The sequence below is a fragment of the Hemitrygon akajei genome, chromosome 9 (assembly GCF_048418815.1).
Source record: "Hemitrygon akajei chromosome 9, sHemAka1.3, whole genome shotgun sequence".
Classification (NCBI taxonomy): domain Eukaryota; kingdom Metazoa; phylum Chordata; class Chondrichthyes; order Myliobatiformes; family Dasyatidae; genus Hemitrygon; species Hemitrygon akajei.
This window is the reverse complement of record NC_133132.1, coordinates 165,573,865-165,597,103: the sequence shown is the minus strand read 5'-3', so window position 1 is coordinate 165,597,103 and position 23,239 is coordinate 165,573,865.

The window sequence follows — 23,239 nt, the reverse complement described above, 5'->3', positions numbered from 1 at the left end:
GCTGGGTGGTGTGGCTCATTGGGATGGAAGGGCTTGTTCCATGCTGTTATTTCTAAATAAATAAAATCAAAAATAAACAACAGTTTAGATAATAAACAAGAACAGATCTGCAGATGCTGGAAATCCGAGCAACACACAGTCTGGCCAAAGGATTTAGGCCCAAAACGTCGGCTGTACTTTTTCCCATAGATGCTGCCTGGCCTGCTGAGTTCCTCCAGCATTGAACAGTTTAGATAAACATATTTACAACAAATAAAAGTGATTAAAAATTATAAATTTTGTTATGCAATCTCTTAAAATGCCATAAATTAAAGACAAGCTAAAGTAAGAAGGAATATTGCAAACCATTCAAAGGAATCGAACTGCGTGTATATCAAAGCTAAATCTCTAATCTCTGATGTAGAGTCAATAGGAATAAAGTGTTTTCATTCTCAAAGTTCAAAGTAAATTTATTATCAAAGTACACAAACGTCACCCTGAGATTCATTTTCTTGTAGGCAATCACAGTAAACACAAAGAAACACAATGGAATCAATGAAAGATCTCAACCAACAAGACGGACAACCAATGAGCAAAAGAGAAGCTGTGCAAATGCTAAAAGAAAAAGTAAAGAAATAATAATAATAAATAAATAAGCAATAAATATTGAGAACATGAGATGAAGAGTCCTTGAAAGTGAGTCCATAGGTTATGGGAACATTTCAATGATGGGGCAAATTAAATTGAATGAAGTTATCCCCTTTGATTCAAGAGCGTCATGCTTGAGGGTTAGTAACTTCCCTGAGCCCGATGGCAGCAGCAAGAAGAGAGTATGACTTGGTCGATAGGGTTCTCTGATGATGGATCATGCTTTCCTGCAACAATACTCCATGAAGGTGTGTTGAATCATGAGGAGGGCTTTACCCATCATCTACTGTTGATGGACTGTGCCATATCCGCTAATTTTTGTAGGATTTTCCATTCAAGGTAATTGGTGCTTGCAGTCAGTCAATATACTCTCCATCACACATCTATAGAAGTTGTTCAAAGTTTTAGATGTCATGCCGAATCCTCACAAACTCATAAGGAAGTAGAGGAGCTGTCACGCTTTCTGCATATTTGCACGTACATGCTGGGCCCAGGTCCTCTGAAATGATAATACTATGGAATTTAAAGTTGCTGACCCTCTCCACCTTTGATCCTTGATGAGGACTGGCTCATGGACCTCCAATTTCCTTCTCCTGAAGTCAATAATAAGCTCCTTGGTCTTGCTGACATTGACCATAGGACCATAAGATATAGGAGCAAAAGTAGGCCATTCGGCCCATCAAGTCTGCTCCGCCATTCATTCATGGGCTGATCTAATTCTTCCAGCCATCCCCACTCTCCTGCCTTCTCCCTTTGACGCCCTGGCTAATCAAGAACCTATCTATCTCTGCCTTATATGCACCTAATGACCAGGCATCCACAGCCCCTGGTGGCAACAAATTCCACAGATTTACCACCCTCTGACTAAAGTAATTTCTCTGCATCTCTGTTCTAAATTGATATCCTTCAATCCTGAAGTCATGCCCTCTTGTCCTAGAATCCCCTACCATGGGAAATAACTTTGCCATATCTAATCTGTTCAGGCCTTTTAACATTCAGAATGTTTCTATGAGATCCTTCCTTATTCTCCTGAATTCCAGGGAAGATAACCCAAGGGCTGCCAGATGTTCCTCATGTGGTAACCCTTTCATTTCTGGAATCATTCTTGTGAATCTTCATCTGGACACTTGTGTTACCTCATTTGTGTTGAGTGAGAGGTCATTGTGGCACCGCTCAGCCAGATTCTCTGAACTCAGGAGGTTTCTGCACACTCAGTGATGAGTCTAGCAGTGGTTTGAGAGGTCAGATATATTGGCCTCCATGCCCTGCTGCTTCCCAGAAGAGTCCCTCTTGCCAAGAGTCACTTTGTCACTTTATTCTTTCTTGTTAGTCACCTTATGTACAGATACTCCTGCATCTAACGTCAATTTATGTACATGCAATCAGTCAACGTATGTAAGCTAACCTTATGAAGGGATGGCCACACTCAACACTTTATGTTTTAGAAGATGCTTTTATTTTGTTTTTATGCTTATTGTGTTTTTTTAAAATTAAGCGTTGGATCTGGGATACAATCATTTTGTTCTCCTTTACCCTCGTGTACTGAAGAATGGTCATAAACAATCTTGAGTCTTGAATCCATATCTCTGAGACCCACCATCGAGCAGATTCTGAGCTGCGGAGCCGACACAAGGAGAGGACGTGACTGATGGTTCGTTATAGACGTGAAAGGGAAATGATGAGAGCATTAAGATCTATTCATTTTGAATGTGATGTTCTACAAGAATCTAGCTACAGTGGCACTTCACAGAGAAATAAAAGCATAATTAAATGCTCAAAGATGAAGTAAATGGACATTAACTTGGAAAAGAGATCATTTGTGCTCAAAGAAGAAATGGAAAAAGCGTGAATATTTTGTAAGTGGCGAGGAAACGAAGAACGGTTGGTATTGAAAGGAACCTGGTGGTCCTTGCACACCACACACTGGAAGTGAACATGAACATGGTGGAACAACAAGTATTTGGGTGCTGGGCTTTATTGCAGGGTAGAGATATATTGCCTTGATTACATTGAGCCCTGACGAGACTACATCTAGATTGCTGTGTACAAACCTGGCTTTCCTCCCTAAGAAAGGAGCTATTTACGAGAGAGACTGTTTGCTGGATTGGCGGATCTGTTATGTGAGAAGAGATGAAGTAGACTGAGCACATAGACTTGTGAGCTCAAAGGAGTAATGCCGAGATACCTCCTAGGATATGCTGGGACACCTCATCAGTGATGTAACCTGCGGTCATTGGCTGTTTTGGGTCTTTCAGCATCAACCTCCCTCACCCAGTTGGCCCAGCCAGGGTTGATCAGGTCTTGGACTGTGTCCCAGCAACACTGTGGACCATGGGTCATGCCTCATGATCTTTGCAAGCAATTAAAGTTCTCTGATTCCATCACATCATCATGAGCCTTGACATGGTCATTCTGTCAGAAACCTTAAAGTGGGTGGTCATGGTAGACCTGACAGTGCCTTGGGAAGACTCGAATCAGGAAGCATTCGAAGGTAAGAAACCAGGAGCTGGCAGAGCAGTGCCAGAGACATGAATGAAGGGCTTGATATGAGCCTATAGAGGTGGGTCATAGAGGTCTTGCTGGCTGCTCGCTGTGCAGAACCGACTCTATCCTTGGCATTACGGGGAATGGAAAGAAAAAAGCAATCAGGCTGCTAACCAAGCTATGTAAGGAATCCCAGTAGAATGCCTGCAATTTTTGTGGGGGTTAGTTGGGGTCGAGCACCAAGTCTCACAGTCTAAAAATAAAAGGACAGAAACAAAGAGGTATTTCTTCATCCAGGAGTAGCAAATATTTGGTATTTTTACCCAAGTGATTCACAAACATAGTCCTGAACAAGTTCCAGACAGAGAATGATAATTTTAAAATGCTAAGGGGATAGAAAGGGGCTATGTACTCCAGGACAGCAGTGGTGAGTTAAAAGAGCAGCAATAATCTATTTGAATGGTGGAGCACATAGAACGATCGATTGGCCTTCTTCTACTATCTGTTTCTTATGTATTTTTTTCTAAAAAGTTATCTAGACCTTTCAATGTTCAGTAGGCTTCCACCGCCAATTGTGGAAATGAAGTGCACAGCTTCACCATTCTCTGGCTAAGGAAATTCCTTCACATCTCTGTTCTAAGGTGAAGTCCCTCTATTCTGAGGCTGTGCCCTTTGATCTTAGACTCCCCCACTATAGGAAGCATCTTTCTCTACATTCAAAGTATCTATGCCTTTCTATATTTAATTGGTTTCAATGAAATCCCCCCTCATTCTTCTAAACTCCAGTGAGTACAGGCCCATAGTACTTATGGTCTTTATCAGGTCTGGATGAAAGGTCTCAGCCCAAAATGCTGTCTCTTTATTTCTCTCTATTGATGTTGCCTGACCTACTGAGTTCCTCCAGCTTTTTTGTGTGTTACTCTGGATTTCCAGCATCTGCAGAATCTCCTGTGTTTACCTCTGGGAGGTCCAACTTCGTGCTGTCAGATCTGCTCTGAATATATTCCACTGCAATATTATGTTGTATGAGAGAGGTCTTCACGAGGTCTGTACATTGATCAGTCCTATCAATACCAGATCTGTAAGAGGTAGATAGACGAGAAAGAGTTCAGATAGTTGTATCATATAGGTTGGTTCATTTATAACCTGTCAGAGTCTCATTTTAATGTCTGTATTATCAAGAATCAGCCAGTTCAGTCAGTTGTCACACCACCTAGCAACTCTTGATAATGGACATTAAAGTTTACCACCAGAGTATATTTCATGCTCTTGCTGTGTTCAGTGTTTCTTCTCAGTGTTGTTGAACATAGAGAGGCATTGATTTATAGGCTGAGGGAGAAACATAGGCAAAAGAGGTTTTCTTGCTTTTGTGACCTGGTGCCACGAGAACTCATCTGGTTTGGATTGGGGCAGCTCTGTAGTGTAGCGGTTAGCACAATCACTCCACAGTGCCAGCAGACACCGATCGGAGTTCAATTCCTGCTGCTGTCTGTAAGGGTTTTGTACATTCTCCCTGTGACTGTGTGGGTTTTCTCTGGGTGTTCCGGTTTCCTCCCACATCCCGAAGACATTAGGCTTGGGGGTAGTGAGTCGTGGGCATGCTACGTTGGCACCAGGAGAGAGGCGACACTTGCCCCAGCGCAATCCTTAGACTATGTTGGCCATTGACACAAAAAATGCATTTCACTTATGTTTGGATGGTTTGATGTACATGGGACAAATAAAGCTAATTTCTCTCTAATCAATTCAGATTCAATTTTGTAGACTCCCAGAGTTACCTTGGCCTGAGTATTATTGTTCCGCCCTTGTTGGTGGGATAGGATATGTTCCAAGTATCATAGTGTAGGGGTCTGGTACAGTGTCTGATGTACTTCTGTGAGGATGCCTCCTGACCTAGATACCAGTCCCAACATACAAACAAGCTGGGTGAACTCAGCAGGTCGGGCAGCATCCATTGAAATAAGCAGTCAACGTTTCGAGCCGAGACCCTTCGTTAGGTCTCGGCCCGAAACATTGACTTCTCATTTCAATGGATGCTGCTCGACCTGCTGAGTTCATCCAGATTGTTTGTATGTGTTGATTTGACCACAGCATTTGCAGTATACTTTGTGTTTACCAGTCCTAACATGTTGTGAGGAGGACTGGATTAGGTTAATCTACTTTGCTGAAGCTCGGTTCATACCAGTTAATAGATCCTGCTCATTTTCCTTCGAGATAAAGGTGGTATTTCAAGAAAATTGGTAGTTAGCATCAAACATTACAGAACAGTACAGATCCTTGGCCCACGACGTTGTACCGACCTTTTGACCTACTCTAAGATCAATCTAACCCTTCCTTTCTACGTAGCCCTTTACTTTTCAATCATCCAAGTGCCTATTTAAGAATTTCTTAAATATCCATGAAGTCCTTTGTTGTTGTCATCTACATCAATGATCTGGATGATAATGTGGTTAACTGGATCCCCAAATTTGTGGATGACATCAACATTGGAGGTGTAGTGGACAGTGAGGAAGGCTATCGTGGCTTGCAGAGGGGATCTGCATCAGCTGGAAAAATGGGCTGGAAAATGGCAGAAGGAACTTAATGAAGACAATTGTGAGGTGTTGCACTTTGGTAGGAACAACCAGGGTAGGTCTTACACAGTGAAAGTTAGGGTACTGAGGAGTGTGGTAGAACAAAGCGATCTGGGAATACAGGTATTTAATTCATTGAAAGTGGTGTCACAGGTAGGTAGAGGGTAAAGAAATTTTTTGGCACACTGGCCTTCTTATATCAATATTGAGTACAGAAGATGGGATGTTATGTTGAAGCTGTATAAGACATGGGTGAGGCCTAATTTGGAGCATTGTGTGCAGTTTTCGTCATTTTACCTTCAGGATAGATGTAAACAAGGTTGAAAGAGTGCAGAGAAAATTTACAAGGATGTTGCCAGGTCTGGAGGACCTGAGTTATGAGAACAGATTGAATAGGTTAGGGCTGTATTCTTCAGAAGATTGAGGGGAGATTTTATAGTGGTATACAAAATTCTGAGGGATATAGATAGGGTGAATGCAAGCAGGCTTTTTCCACTGAGGTTGGGTGCGACTACAACCAGAGTTTGGGTTAAGGGTGAAAGGCAAAAAATCTAAGGGAATCATGAGGGGGAAAGTTCTTTACTCAGAGGGTAGTGAGTGTGGAATGAGCTGCAAGTGCAAGTAGTGCATGTGAGCTCAATTTCAACATTTGAGATATTTGGATAGGTACATGGATAGTGAGCATATGGAGAGCTACAGTCCCGATGTAGGTTGATTGGATTAGGCAGTTTAAATGGTTTCAGTATTGACCAGATGGGCCACATGTTCTGTGCTGTACCTCTCTATGACTTGACTTAATTTAGGACCATTTTTGGGACTTATTGTTATCTTAGTAACTTTTGGTCATGTTTGAACAGCCAAATTAAATACATTTACAGTATTCAAAAGTTTAACTTTCACAAGGTATATATACAATGAACTTATTCAAAATATTTCTTTTCTTATGAACATAAATATTCTTGCTACCCTATTTCCCATTTCCTTCTGCTTTTAAGCCTATCACCCCTACTGGGGCAAGGGCCACTGGCAGCAGCTCATCAGAGTCCTCAGTTCCTGGGCCCTGATTGGCCCCATGGCTTTGTTTTCTCCACACAACTTCATATATCTTCTCAGCCAAGATCAATCCTCTCCCAGGGATGAGGTCTTTTGGAGAATCTGTTTGTGTTCTTTGTAGCTCTGGGTTGCTACAGGATGGGGTTGTTAGCTGAAGCCTAACCCTCCTCCTTTCACAGCCATGCTTGGGACTGTCCAGGGTGAAATCTTTTTCCTTACTTTTGGATTCATGTTAATATTTACCTTGCAGGATAGAAACTTCTGATAACAATGTATTCTCAACCAAATGTCAGAACCAAAAAGACAATTAGAACAAATACACAGAAGAATTCAGATGTCGGAATATCTGTGGAGTAAGAGATCCATTTAAATTCAATAAAGTTAAATGAAGAACAAAGTTGAAATCTCAAAGATGACAATCTACATAGCTTTGAATTAAAATAAACATCTTTTTTCAGATCTGAAATGCCAATTAAGAAAGGCAACTCACCAAGATCATGAAAAATACATGATATTTCTTTGAAACAAGTAATGAATTATTTACCAAAATAGAACTGACAAGGGGAAAAGAGTGAGCGTCTGATCTAAAGATAAAAAAATTGCACTTGAATATCTTAGGTTGAATAAAATATTCAGACCTGTGGAGAACTATGGAGAATGATATTTCTAAAAGATCACTCTTTGTATATAGCTTTACTTTACAAGATGCTTCTTGGTGTTAACTTAATTTTCTCCAAAGACTTTCAAGGTTGTGTTCAACATTGTACTCAACGTCAGGGAAGCCAAAGAACCGATTGTGGACTTCAGATGGGATAAGGTGAGGGAACACATACCGGCCCTCATAGAGGCATCATTGTATGAGGCCTATCAGCAGTGTCAACAGAGCTTTACCAAGAGGGATTTCTCACAGGTCAGTGGCGGTTATATAAAAAGGGACCTTTGAGAGCATTTGTCCATTGTACGTGGCCTATCAGCGGCTCCAACATGAGCACCAATCATGAGTTAAATAGCAGGGAAGGTTCGGGCATAAAAGGGAGACACTGCCTAGTGGAGTGGTCATCAAAGGCATGATCATCGACGGAGAGATCTGAGACAGAGTGGTAGGGCTTTGGCTCATTCGGGCTTTGCTGATAACAGGTTGAGGTTAAGGTACTGATGCTCTATCAATAACTCTAGGAGACTGGAAGTAGAGTAAATAACGATTAACAGTGAAAACGGAGCACGACCATGTTGGATGACTGTGGGAGGAGCAGTGCCCCAATCACCTTTATACAGGGTCTGAGGGAGGAGCCACATGAGCAGTCAGCAGAGGGGTGTGTCCAGACAGGTATACACGGTTTCCCACAGGTACCAACAACATAGGTAGGAAAAGGGACTACAGTGAAAAAAGACTCCAGGGAGTTAGGAAAGAAGTTGAGAAGCAGGACCTCAAAGGTAGTAGTCTCGAGATTACTGCCTGTGCCACGCAACAGTGAGAATAGGAATAGAATGCGGTGGAGGATAAATGCATGGCTGAGGGATTGGAGCAGGGGGCAGGGATTCAGATTTCTGGATCATTGGGACCTCTTTTGGGGCAGGTGTGAACTGTACAAAAAGGATGGGTTTCACTTGAATCTGAGGGGGACGAATATCCTGGCAGGGAGGTTTGCAAAGGCTATTGGGGAGAGTTTAACCTAGAATTGCTGGGGGTGGGAACCGAACCGAAGATACAGAGGAAGGAGTGGTTGGTCACAAATAGAGAAAGCTTGGAGACAGTGTGTGAGGGAGGATAGGCAGGTGATATAGAAGGGATACGCTCAGACCGATGGCTTGAATTGTGTCTATTTTAATGCAAGAAGCATCATGAACTAAACGGTTGAGCTTAGAGCATGGATCAGTACTTGGAGCTATGATGTTGTGGCCATTACAGAGACTTAGATGGCTCAGGGACAGGATTACTTAGAGTGCTAGGCTTTAGGTGTTTCAGAAAGGATAGGGAGGGAGGCAAAAGAGGTGGGGGCATGGTACTGTCACGGCTTCCGAAAAAGAGGAAGTCATGGAGGGATTGTTTACAGAGTCTCTGTGGGTAGAAGTTAGAGACAGGAAGGGGCCAATATGTTTTTTATAGACCACCCAATAGGTACAGGGACATCGAGGAGCAGATAGGGAGACAGATGCTGGAAAGGTGTAATAATAACAGGGTTGTCATGGTGGGAGGTTTTAATTTTACAAATATCGATTGGCATCTCCCTAGAGTGAGGGGTTTAGATGGGGTGGAGTTTGTTAGGTGTGTTCAGGAAGGTTTCCTGACACAATATGTAGATAAGCCTACAAGAGGAGAGGCTGTACTTGATCTGGTATTGGGAAATGAACCTGGTCAGGTGTCAGATCTCTCAGTGGGAGAGCATTTTGGAGATAGTGATTGCAATTCTATCTCCTTTGCCATAGCATTGGAGAGAGATAGGAAGAGACAAGTTAGAAAAGCGTTTAACTGGAGTAAGGGGAATTTTGAAGCTATCAGGCAGGGAAATGAACAGCAGAAATATGGCAAATGTTCAGGGGATATTTGAGTGACGTTCTGCATAGGTACGTTCTGATGAGACAAGGAAAGGATGGTAGGGTACAGGAACTGTGGTGTACAAAGGCTGTTGAAAATCTAGTCAAGAAAGAAAAAAAAACCTGGTAATGATAGAGATCTAGAAGATTATAAGGCTAACGGAAAGGAGCTTAAGAATGTAATTAGGTGAGCCAGAAGGGATCATGAGATGGCCTTGGTGAGCAGGATTCAGGAGAACCCCAAGGCATTCTACAAGTATGTGAAGAGCAAGAAGAGCAAGACATGAAAGAAAAGGACCAATCAACTGTGACAATGGAAAAGTGTGTATGGAACCATAGGAGATAGCAGAGGTACTTAATGAATACTTTGCTTCAGTATTCACTACGGAAAAGGAGCTTGACGATTATAGGGATAACCTATAGCAGATTGAAAAGCTTGACCATATAGACGTTAAGAAAGAGGATGTGCTGGAGCTTTTGGAAAGCAGCAAGTTGGATAAATCTGTGGTTTGCTCACAGAAGACAAAGATTGGTTATAAACAGGTCATATTCTGTATGGAGGTCGGTGACCAGTGATGTGCCTCAGGGATCTGTTCTGGGACCCCTTCTCTTTGTGATTTTTATAAATGACCTGGATGAGGAAGTGGAGGGATGGGTCAGTAAATTTGCTGATGACACAAAGGTTGGGGGTGTTGTGGATAGAGTGGAGGACTGTCAGAGGTTACAGTGGGACATTGATAGGATGCAAAACTGGGCTGAGAAGTGGCAGATGGAGTTCAACCCAGATAAGTGTGAGCTGGTTCATTTTGGTAGGTCAAATATAATGGCAGAATATAGTATTAATGGTAAGACTCTTGGCAGTGTGGAGGATCAGAGGGACCTTGGGGTCCGAGCCCTTAGGGCACTCAAAGCTGCTGCGCAGGTTGACTGTGTGGTTTAGAGGCCATACGGTGCATTGACCTTCATCAACCGTGGGATTGAGTTTAAGAGCCGAGAGGTAATGTTGCAGCTATATAGGACCCTGGTCAGACCCCACTTGGAGTACTGTGCTCAGTTCTGGTCACCTCACTACAGGAAGGATGTGGAAACTGTATTATAGAGAGAGTGCAGAGACTTACAAGGATTTTGCCTGGATTGGGGAGCATGCCTTATAAGAATAGGTTGAGTGAACTCGGCCTTTTCTCCTTGGAGCTTCAGATGATGAGAGGTGACCTGATAGAGGTATATGAGATGATGAGAGGCATTGATCATGTAGATAGCCAGAGGCTTTTTCCCAGGTATGAAATGGCTAACAGGAGACGGCACAGGTTTAAGGTGCTGGGGAGCAGGTACAGAGAAGATGTCAGGGGTAAGTTTTTTACGCAGAGAGTGGGAAGTGTGTGGAATGGGCTGCCAGTGACAGTGGTGGAGGCGAATATGATAGGGTCTTTTAAGAGACTCCTGGATAGGTACATGGAACTTAGTAAAATAGATTGCTGTGGGTAACTGTAGGTAATTTCTATGGTAAGCACATGTTTGGCACAGCATTGTGGGCTGAAGGGGTTTCCATGTTTCTATGTTTCTAGAAGTGGAAAGAGTGAACAATTTCATGTTCCTGCTTGTCAATGTCTCTGTGGATCTAACCTGGACCCAACACATTGACACAGCTACAAAGAAGGCAGGACATTAGGAGTCTGAGGAGATTTGGTATGTCACAAAAAACGTTCTAAAATTTCTGCAGAGACCATTCTAATTGGCTACATCACCATCTGGTATTTGGGGGAGTGGTCTGCCACTGCACAGGATTGAAATAAGCTACAGAGAGTTGTAAACTTAGTCAACTCCATCATGAGCAGCAGCCTCCATAGCATCCAGGGCAACTTGGGCAGTGATGCCTCAAAAAAGTAGTATCCATCATTAAGGACCCCTATCATCCAAATCATGTCCTCTTCTCATTGTTACCATCAGGAAGGAAGTGCAGGAGCCTGAAGGCACACACTCGATGATTCAGGGACAGCTTCTTCCCCTCTGCCATCTGATTTCCGAATGGACATTGAACCCTTGAATCCTACCTCACTACTTTTTTAAAGTTTCTATTTTTGCAATAATGATTTAATTTAATTCTTTTTTATATATATACTTACTGTAACTCAGTTTTTCTCCATTGCATTGTGCTGCTGCTGCACATTCAACAAACTCCATGACATATGCCGATGATATTAAACCTGATTCTGATATGTTTACCAATTTGTTATTCATTGTTGTACTTTAGAAGTTGAACACACTTCACACTACAATCCCTTTTATTCCACTTATTGGTTGTGGTAATGCTTCTAACATTTTAGAGACATCAATCAAATTGTATATACTTTTCCATGGACAGATTGATAGCTGGAACAATACATGATAACAGCACTATGTTTATAACCCAGTGTTAACGTTTAGAGATTGAAGTTGGATTCCTGCTTGTAGATCAGACTTCACAGCAAACAATTGTACCTCAGTGTTTCAGCAGTCTTTTCCCAAGACCTACCCACAGCTGAAAAGTAAATATATAATGTAAAATGAGGACAGTTACATACCTGGCGCAGTGTCGCCCCAGAGAGGCATCAGAGCCAATGCACTCCACCAGGGGCAGTGTGGTGTGGTGTCCATGTTGGAGTCGGTGCTGCCCCCTTGTGTTCACTCAGCAGAAGACAAGTTCTGTTTTGGTCAAATGTAGTTTGAAGGCGTGAGTTTAGATTCCGTTATTGTGTGACTGTGAGACCATTTGTGCTTGGTATGTTGTGTGTGCTTTGTGCTGTGTGTGACTGTTGGTACTGTGTTTTGCACCTTAACCCCAGAGTAATGCAGTTTTGTTTGACTGCATTCATGAGTATTCATGAATGCTTGAATGGCAACCAGACTTGAAGTGAATTGATAATATGTACTTTATGAAAAATTAGTACAAAGGTGTCACTGCAAAATGTTATCACCTTACAACTAAATTCTGTACTGGCTGCCACGGTCTAGTATAATTTCTCCTGACCCCCAAACCTATCAGTATACCGAAAATAATGAATTTTCCCAGTGTGTATTACTTCAATGGACACGAATAGCAATGTGCTATTTCCACAGACAGGTATTGTTCCAGGAACTGAGAACTGTGTGCAAGTGTCATCTATGAAATGTGGACAGTTACGGATGACATTATGAGAGCTTAGTAAAGAACAGAATTTGTGCATGCTGTTGGGAAGACCCAAAGACATCTCAGTCTGGAAGTTTGCGTGATCACCGAGCTTGGCAAAATCGAGAAGCCATCATCAGTGTGCAGTTGAAGTCAACAACACACTGATGGTATCTTCTCGATTGGAGCCAAAACATCTGCAAACATTTTGCCAAGCTCGGCAATCAACCAAACTTCCGAACTTCCTAACAGCCAACCTGAGCTGCCAATGTTCCACAATATTTCAAACATCTCAGTCTATTAGCAGCCAGTACAGAGGTTAAAGAAGCAGATGACTAACTAATAATGGGAGAAGGAAGCCTCATGTATCTATCAGGCATAGATTTCCAAGAATCCATAAGACTATAGGATATTAAAGCAGAATTATGGCATTTGGCCTATTGAGTCTGCTCTGCCGTTCTCTCATATCTGATTTATTACTCCTCTCAATTCCATTGTTTTGCCTTCTCCTCGTAACCTTTGTCGCCCTTCCTAATTACGAATCTATCAAGTTCTGCTTTAAATGTACCCATTGACTTAGTCTCACAACCGTGCGTGGCAATGAATTCCACAGATTCACCATCCACTGGCTAAAGAAATTCCTTCTCATCTCTGTTCTAAAGGGACATCCTTCTTTTCTGAGGCAGTGCCGCTCAGTCCTGGACTCTCCCACAAAAGGGAATATTCTCTTCACTTCCACTCCCTCCAGGCCTGGCACTATTTGATAGGTTTCAATGACCCCCCTCCCCATTCTTCTCAGCTGCTGTGAGTGGAGGCTCAGAACTTCCAATGCTCCTCATACATTAACTCTTTCATTCTGAGAATCATTCTTGCAAACCTCCTCTGGACCCTCTGCAATGCCAGCTCTCTTAGATATTGGTCTTAAAACTGCTCACAATACTCCAATTGCTTGAACAACTGTACCTTGCACTTGAAGCCCACCATGGACCATCTTTTCTTCTTCAGATCATGTCAGGAGGAAGGATTAGCATCAACTAATCATTGTTCCCAGGGAATTAGAGCAGCTGGCTTGTCTCATGAGAGTATGCAATAGAAGAAAATAAAACAAGTCATGTGGTAGAATGATTAAGAAATAATATTGAAAATACCAAGCAACACAAACAAAATGCTGGAGGAACTCAGCAGGCCAGGCAATATCTAGGAAAAGAGTAAACAGTCAACATTTCAGGCCAAAACTCCTAACAGGAGCTTCTGAAAATTACTGTTAGCAGTTCAGACACTATTTTGATTTGCATGTTTTTGAAATTAGATCTCAAACTGGAAAATGTCAGGAAATGTAGGAGACAGATGATACTCATATCTAGTATTTGAATCTACTGCTCTTTGCCTGATAGGATTTCTTTTGTCCAAAAATTATATCATGATCAAACATACCTTCTTCAGCCAATGATTAGTGAGTCAAGGTCGACCTGGATGGGAAAGGCAGCTTCCCGGAGCAAATAGCTTTCATCACATTGCGTCCAGATATAATCGTATGGTCTGACACCAGTAGAGAAGTGGTTATTGGTGAACTCACAGTCCCCTGGGAAGACAACATCAATGAAGCCCATGAGCCAAAGTTAACCAAGTATGCAGAATTAAGATCAGAGTGCAGAGACAGAGGGTGGAAGGTCTCATGCGATCCATTCGAAGTACGTTGCCGTGGCTTTATTGCGTTCACTTTCCAGAAGTGGCTGCGTGACCTTGGCTTTACTAGAAGAGAGATCAAGTCAACCAGCAGGGCTGTAGCTGAGGCAGCAGAGACAGGACCATCATGGGTGTGGACCAAGTATGTCCAGAGGGGCAGATAGTTTATCAATCTTTTGCAAACCCTTCAGTAGTTGCATAGACACCTGAAGAGTAGACTATCTGTTGGATGGAAGCGACCAACAACTCTGATAGAGGCCAATGCCAAGTTGTTAAGCTCATCAGTGGGAGGTGGTGCTTTAGCACTGCTGGCCCACCACCTCGAGGGAGTCTTGATCACAAGCGGGCCGAAACTCCTGAAGACAGGTGGCAGATCAACTGATGATAGCACAGGACAGTTAACACCTTAGTCCAAGTGTATTTTCAATTCTGGTAAGAGGTCTTTGCACATTTTGAATGACACTGCCTGAACAGAAAATTTTGATTCTTTAGAAATCTCTGTCCTTTCAGAGATGATGCCAATAATGCTCAGGAGTCCTCCAGCACCTTGTTTGGAAGGCCACTTTTATGCACAGGGCAAGAGAGAGTGGCAAGGAGTGATTCATCCTGCAGTGGCCATTTCAGATGGATCAACACTCACAAGAGGGGTCTTTGAAGATTAATACTTGGTGAGTTGGGCATCCTCTCCTCCAAGGAGTTTGATGATGATCTTCACTCCACATTAGATTAGATTAGCTTTATTATATCAAAAGATTGAAGCGTGCAGTGAAATGCATCATTTGTGTGAACGGCCAACACGCTACACATCTGCCCTGGAGGCAGCCCGCAAGTTGCAGCAATTTTCTCTGAAGAACTCTGCTGGCAGCTTGAGCCCCGAAAGGAGTGAGTAGGACTCCATTTTTAGCCTGGACTGTAAGCATTCATGATATAGAAAATGAATGTTCACGATAGTGTTTGGGGTGCAAATCATTCGTTCGTTAGGTGTTGTGTTGTATGACATGGACAATCATGGTTTTTCCTTGACCATGATTGTTCCTGGCTAATTTTTCCACAGAAGTGGTTGGCTATAACCTTCTTCTGGGCAGTGTCTTTACAAGATGGGAGACCCCATCAATTATCAGTGCTCTTCTGAGATTGTCTGTCTGGCATCAGTGGTCATATAACCAGGACTTGGGATATGCACCGGCTGCTCATACAACTGTTACGAACCCCGTAACTGGGTCACTTACTCAGAGTTGTGGCACATTCGTAACACAACCATCCACCACCTGCTTCCATGGCTTCACGTGTCCCTGATCAGGGGACTAAGCAGTTGCTACACCTTATCCAAGGGTGACCTGTAGGCTAGTGGAGGGAATGAGTGCCTCACACCTCCTTTGGTAGAGACGTATTTCCACCCTGCCACCCAGGGGTGCAACTCAATACATTAATTAGTTCTGAGTAATTGATGGTCTTCTTCACAACCATTGGAGCTGCAATCATCCAGATGGATGGAGAATATTCCAGCATATTCCTGATTTCTGCCTTATAAATAGTGGACTGGCTGATCAGAGTCATGAGCATAGCCATTCACTTCTCTCATTGCAAAATTATGTCCAGTATGTGACAGGCTCACATGAGTTTCGGTAGTAATGCCAATGAAAATCAAGGGTAGCTGGTTAGAATCTCTCTCTTGTTTGTCACTGCCATTGATCAGCTCATGTCTAAATGCTAAACATTAGAGACTCTGCAGATGCTGGAAACCCAGAGCAGCAGAGACAAAAAGCTGGACGAACTCTGCAGCTCAGGCAGCATCTATGGAGAGGAATAAACAGTCAACGTTTCAGGCCAAGATTTCGGGTTGAAGGAGCTCAGCAGGAATAAACTATTGATGTTTCCTTCTGAGACCCTTCAATAGTTACAATAAATAAAGAATAAATACATAAATAGATAGACGGTGAAAACTAGGAGCAGTGTTGTTAATAAAGCTTTTACCAGTGGTCAATCAGCGTTTAGGATTAATTAGTAAGAGCAAATTAAAGGAAGGCAGGGGCAAGTGCAGCAGCCATCGTCTGAGTAGACAGAGTCAGAGTGGGGATTTGAAGGCTTTAGCTCTTCGAGGCTTCATTGCAGGGAGGCTTCACTCACAGAAAGCAAAGCTCAAGTTCTCTTCTTTATATCTGTTCAGCTAGGGAGAGATACCAGGCAGGATAGTGCAATGCTCCTCTTGCTGTGGGACCTCCAGTGTCCCTGACGACTGCAACTGTGAGAAGTGCATTCGGCTGCAGCTTCTAACAAATCAAGTTAAGGAGCTGGAGCTGGACTGGATGAACTTTGGATCATTCCGGAGGATGATGGGGTGATAGAGAGGACATGTAGAGAGGTAGTCACACCCAAGGTGCAGGACACAGGAAACTGGGTGACAGTCAGGAAGGGAAAAGGGGTTAAGGAGCCAGTGCAGAATACCCCTGTGGCCATTCCCCACAACAACAGGTATATCACTTTGGATATTGTCAGGAAGTCACAGTGGTCGGGTCTCTGGCACTGAGTCTGCCTCTGTGACTCAGAAGGGAAGGTTGGGGAGAAGAGGCACGCTGTGGTGATAGGGGAATTGTTAGTTAGGGGAACAAAAAGGAGGTTCTGTGAGTGAGAACCCATTTCCCGGATGGTATGTGGTTTCCTGGGTGCCAGGGTCTGGGATATCTCTGATCGGCTCCTCAGCATTCTTAAGTGGGAGGATGAACAACCGGAAGTTATGGTCCATGTAGGTACCAATGATAAAGATAGGGTAAGTGATGAGGTTCTGTGTAGGGAGTTCAGGGAGTTAGATGCTAAAGGGAAAGGCCTCCAGGGTTGTGATCTCAGGATTGCTACCCATGCCATTTGCTAGTGACGCCAGAACTACGAAGATTATTAAGTTTAATACATAGCTAAGGAATTGGTATTGGAGGGAGGGCAAAAGATTTTTGGATCATTGGGCTCTCTTCCAGGGAAGGTGGGACCTGAACAGAAGGGACAGTTTGTACCTGAACTGGAGGGGGACTAATATCTTAGTGGGGGATAATGCTGCACGGTGGGGTTTAAACTAGAGTTGCAGGGGGATGGGAACCAGAGTGCCAGAACAGTTAGTGGAGAGGTTGTGGAGGCAGATGTTGGTAAGACCTCAGACAAAGTTAGAAATTAAAAGGTTGAGCATAGTGCAACAAACTCAAAAAGGGTGAACACAGGACTGAAGGTGTGGTATCCGAATGTATATGGAATAAGGTAGAGGAACTTGCAGCACAGTTACAGATTGGCAGGTATGATATTGTAGACACCTCTGAATCATGGCTGAATGATTATAGCTGGGAGCTTAGTGTCCAGGGATACACATTGTACCGAAAGGATAGGCAGGAAGGCAGACGGGCGGTGTTGCTCTGTTGGTAAAAAATGAAATCAAATCATTAGAAAGAGGTAACAGGTGACATAGGGCTGGAAGATGTTGAATCATTGTGGATAGAATTAAGGAACTGCAAGGGTAAAAAGACCCTGATGGGGGTTATATACAGATCCCGAAACAATAGTGTGGATGTGGCCTCCAAATTACAATGGGGGATAGATGTTACAAAAGGGCAATGTTACAGTAGTCATGGGCGACTTCAATATGCAGGGGTAAATTGGGAAAATCAGGTTGGTGCTGGATTCCAGGAGGGGGTATTTCTTGAATGCCAATGAAATGGCTTGTTAAAGCAGCTCGTGGTTGAGCCCAAGAGGGGACCAGCTAGTTTGGATTGGATATTGAGCAATGAACCAGAATTGATTAGGGAGCTTAAGGTAAAAGAACCCTTAGGGGAGAATGTGATTATAATCAGGTTCACCCTGAAATTTGAGGAGGAGTGAAAGTCAGATATATTAGTATTACAGTGGAGTAAAGGGAATTACAGAGGCACGAGAGAGGAGTTGGCCAGAATTGATTGGAAAAGAACACTGGCTGGGATGACTACAGAGCAGCAATGGCTGGAATTTCTGGGAGCAATTCGGATGCACGGGATATATACATCCTAAAGAGGAAAAAGAGGATGAACTGAATAAGTATTTTGAGTTCTTCAGCTTTCTCTTAATTGAATCTGCGGCCTGGAGTGGACTGCCCTGGGACTGGAGTCCTGTCTGTGTGTGTAAGAGGGAGGGTGGAAGGGATGGGAAAAGCTCTTGTTTTGCTGTTGTTGTCATGTCTTGCTTTGTTGTTAATGTTGTTGCTGTTTGTGTTGTTCTGTGGAATATTATAGGCACGCTATGTTGGTGCCGAAATGTGTGGCGACACTGGGCTGTCCCCAAATACATCCCTGAGTGTGCTGGTTTGTAAAACCCTCCCAACCATTGAGTACATCTACATGAAATGCTGTCGTAGGAAAGCAGCATCCATCATCAGGGACTCCCACCTCTCAGACGTGCTCCCTTCTCCCTGCTGCCATCAGCTGGAAGAACCTCAGGACTCGTACCACCAGGTTCAGGAAGAGTTATTACCTGTGTCAACCATCAGGCTTTTGAACAAAAGGGGATAAGTACACTCACTTGCCCCATCATTGAAATGTTCCTACAACCAAATATCTCACTTTAAAGACTCCTTATTTCACTATCTCATGTACCCAATATTTATTGCTAATGAATTTATGTGATTGTTAATTTATCATTAACTTGCATTTGCACAGTTTGTTGTCTTCTGCACTTTGGTTGATCTTTCATTGATCCTGTTATAGTTACTATTCTATAGATTTGTTGCATATGCCCGTAAGAAAATGAATCTCAGGGTTGTTAAATAGTGACGTATATGTACTTTGATAATAGAGTTTACTTTGAGCTTTGAGATAACATGTTTCATTGTATGTTTCAATGTACATGTGATAAATAAATCTGAATCTGAATGTGATAAGAAATGGAACAGCTCCAAACATCGTATTGCAATTCTGTGTCCACAGTATCTTCTGAAAGTCGTTTAATTCAGCAGGAAGTGGAAGGGTTAACATGAGGATAAGTGACTAATTAGTACTTATACAAGTCCCTCTGTGGTAACTGATGCTTATATTTGACATATTTGAAAGGAAAAAATTGACTTTCGGTTGTACTTTTTTAAATGAAATGCACTCTCCTGTGACTGTTCTGGTTCTGCCCATTGCTTGTGCGATATATAGCTCATATTGCAGATCTGTCTGAGTCTTAAGATGAAATAGATCAAACGTACGTCCATATTTCTACTCAGCATGTAATAGAGTTTTTATCGTCCATTTGTTATTCAGCGGCAGTTTGGGGACCTGACCCTGAGGCATGTCTTCAGATTAGGAAAGGTACATGTTAAATAGCTCACCACCTCAAAATCACTCGCGATCAGCCATAAATATGAGGTCACCTGTGTCACCCATAGCTTGAGTACAAGTGGAAATAATGTGTGTGTCATATTTATTGTTCGATATTGTCAGGGAGTCAAAGGGATTAATTTGCCAAATTTGCTAGAAATAGCAACTTGATATCAATTTATCAACAATTAATTCTGAATGCTGCTGACAGGCATTACAATAGAAATACATGTGTGTGTATACACACACACACACACACACACACACACACACACACACACACACACACACACACACACACACACACACACACACACACACACACACACACACACACACACACACACACACACACGCTACTTTATTCGATACACCCATATAACCAGCTTCTTACTGCAAGTACCTAATGAGAATATCATGTGGTAGCAAGTCAATGCAAAAAAGCCTGCAGACATGGTAAAAAGGTTCCGTTGTTGTTCAGACCAATCATCAAATGGAGAAGAAGTGTGATCTAAGTGACTTTGACCTTGGACTGATTGTAGGTGCCAGATGGGGTGGCTTGGGTATGTTAGAAACTGTTGATCTCCTGGAATTTTCATGCACTGGTCTCCAGAGTTTACAGAGAATGGTGCAAAAAACAAAAAACAAAAAAAAGCATCCAGTGAGCAGTAGTTTTGTGGGTGAAAATGCCTTGTAAATGGGAGAGGTCAGAGGAGAATAACCAGACTGGTTCAAGCTGACAGGAAGGTGACAGTGACTACGCATTACAACAGTGGTGTGCAGAAGAGCATCTCTGAGAACACATCACGTTGAAACCTAAAGTGGGTGGTCATGACATCAGTTATAAATCATTGTCCTTGTCAGAAACACTTCTGTGAAGTCTATTGCCTCCAGTTGATGTGCGAAATGGAAATTGTTGATCTAATACTCAGGCACTGAAATACCTGGATGGACCATGGTGGTGTAGCAGAATCATCAATGTTACTACAGCTCAGAGCATTTCAGAGTTCCGAGTTCAGTTCTGGCACTGTCTATAAGGAGTTTTATATTCTCCCCTTGGAATGTGTAGATTTCCACCTACAGTCCAAAGACGTACCAGTTAGTAGGTTAATTGGTCATTGTAAATGGTCTTGTGATTAGGCACGAGTTAAGTAGGTGGGTCATTGGGTGGTGTGGCTCATTGGGGAAGAATGGCCTGTTCTGCACGGTATCGCTAAACAAACAAACAACAAACAAATAAATAAATAAATTCTCTACCATCAAAGTGAAATTAATTAGGCTGCAATTACCTGGTTATCGCTTCCTCTATTATCAAACAATGCTACAGTATTAACTATCCCACAATAACTCTGCTGTAACTCAAAAGGATTGTATTCAGAACCTGATTTAGTTTTTTTACAGCCTATGATACATTTTGTCTGTGCCTGTGCCTGGCAAATGATCCTTTTTCAACAGGGGCAAAAAAACAACCACCGTAGTTAATCTCAGCTGATGAATCTGTGGTGTCGCCTGTTTGCAGCTGCCCAGGGGGTGGCGCCAGAGTCGGACGCTCCACCGGAGTGCTGGAGGTGGTGGGGCACGGTACCCACGTGGAGTTGGTGCTGGCCCCCAGTGTTTGCTCGGGAGAAGACAAATTGTTTGATTGCAGACTGCTGCAGCATTCATGGAGTCAGGGACTTGGATATTTTTTGTGTGTGACTGTATTTTACTGATATCTTATATGTGCTGTATACGCTTTGTGTGGCTGTTGGTACTGGGTTTTGCAACTTGGCCCTCGAGTAACACTGTTTTGTTTGGCTGTATGGTTGAATGACAACTAAACTTGAACTTCATGTCAATGAATGATTAAGTGCTACAACTGAGGGTGATTTGGCAGCATAGGATTCAGTGGAATAGTTTGAAACTTTCAAATAGAATTGGCTACAACTCGATATACAGTATTTGATGTTCATAGCATTTGTCATTCAGCTTGTATTCTGATTACTCCTTATCAGTTTCCATGAGTTGATATACTTACTTTGGGATTACTGATCATCTGTTACTCAAAAAGAGTTAGTTAGATCACAACCTGAAGAAATTAATGAAGTACAAAATGTTCTATTCATGATATGAGTGAAGAAGTATAACAATCTAGTCAGTGAAATGGATTGTTGCTTCCACACACAATGCGTCCACTAACGTGATGGATGTGAAATTCTTCAAAGCTGCTGCAGTTTTGTTCTGCAAATGCATGGGATTCAACAGAAATCCCATGTAGCAGCAACTCCAATGAAGGGCTAGGAATAATGTTGTCAAATTCTCTCACACTATACAACAAAACAAAGCAAGAATTACATTAACAAATGCAGCTCTCCCAACCTTAGAACATCCCAAAGCACGTTAGTTTAATGAAGCACCTCTGAAATGTGGTGTCTGCTGTACTGCATTGTTGGAATTACTTCTGTGCAGGATAAGGCTTCAGGAGGGATAAGTCTGGAGCTGGAGTCCCTAAGACAGTCCTACGCTAATTTTAACAATAACTGGTATCTCCTGTGATGCTGCTGGTGCCAAACTGTATTTGTTTCTGCCGTTCCTTTGGCCTCACCAGACGTGAGGAGGGGAAACCTGCTGCATGGGCAACAGCTTGCTCTCCATAGTGTACTGCCCATGCTTACGTATCCAGACAGCTAGGACACAACATCCATGGTAGACCTTGACTAACGGAGACCTTCAGCATTATGCTACACAAGATCGAATCAGTTCACTGAACCCTTTTTGTTCTATAACTGATGATCTTCGAACAGATCCATTGTTGCTGATCTCAGTACATGAAGACCAGAAGGATACCACTTTAACTAGGACAGCACAGAGCTTCCGCTGCAGGCAAACATGAAGCAGGCATCAGAATTTCTAGAAGCATGATTCTCCTCTGATAACTTAGTAAACAAACGTATCGAATCAGATCCCACTTACAAACCCCTGAGAGCCAAAGAAACACAAGCCAATTGAATTAAAAAGGTCAACCAAGGCGGACAGCACAACATTATACACCTCCGCCTGAGCTACCAATATTCACCATGAACCTAAGCAGTTACCTTTCACGATATGGCTGGTTTCCTACAGCTGCTGCTTTCAAAAACAGTACCTGCCTCCTTTTTCAGAAAGTGCATTTCAAATCCTGAGTCCACATTCATTTTACATACAGATCCACTTCCATGACCCTTACCTGAAATAGCTGCATCCAGGCTAATGGAAAATGTAATCTCACTATATATCGACATGATCGGATCAGGTATAATTTTCCTCTTGACTCCTTTTGAAGGCAATCTCATCAAAAGTGTTAAGACATAAAACATATTTTTCCATCAATACTGCCTTTGTTGTATTTTCCATTCTGTAGTTTGATTTGCTGCTGGTAAATGCTTCTGTGACCTTGCCCATAATGAGTTGAGCAATAAAATTTGTATATGAGTTCGCAGGTGCGATTAACATTAGAAATGAATCACTTTTTGACAAGACCAGAAAGAAAGTGAAACTATACTATACAGGACCCTGGTCAGACCCCACTTGGAGTACTGTGCTCAGTTCTGGTTGCCTCACTACAGGAAGGATGTGGAAACCATAGAAAAGGTGCAGAGGAGATTTACAAGGATGTTGCCTGGATTGGGGAGCATGCCTTATGAGAATAGGTTGAGTGAACTCGGCCGTTTCTCCTTGGAGCGACGGAGGATGAGAGGTGACCTGATAGAGGTGTATAAGATGATGGGAGGCATTGATCTTGTGGATAGTCAGAGGCTTTTTCGCAGAGCTGAAATGGCTAGCATGAGAGGGCACAGTTTTAAGGTACT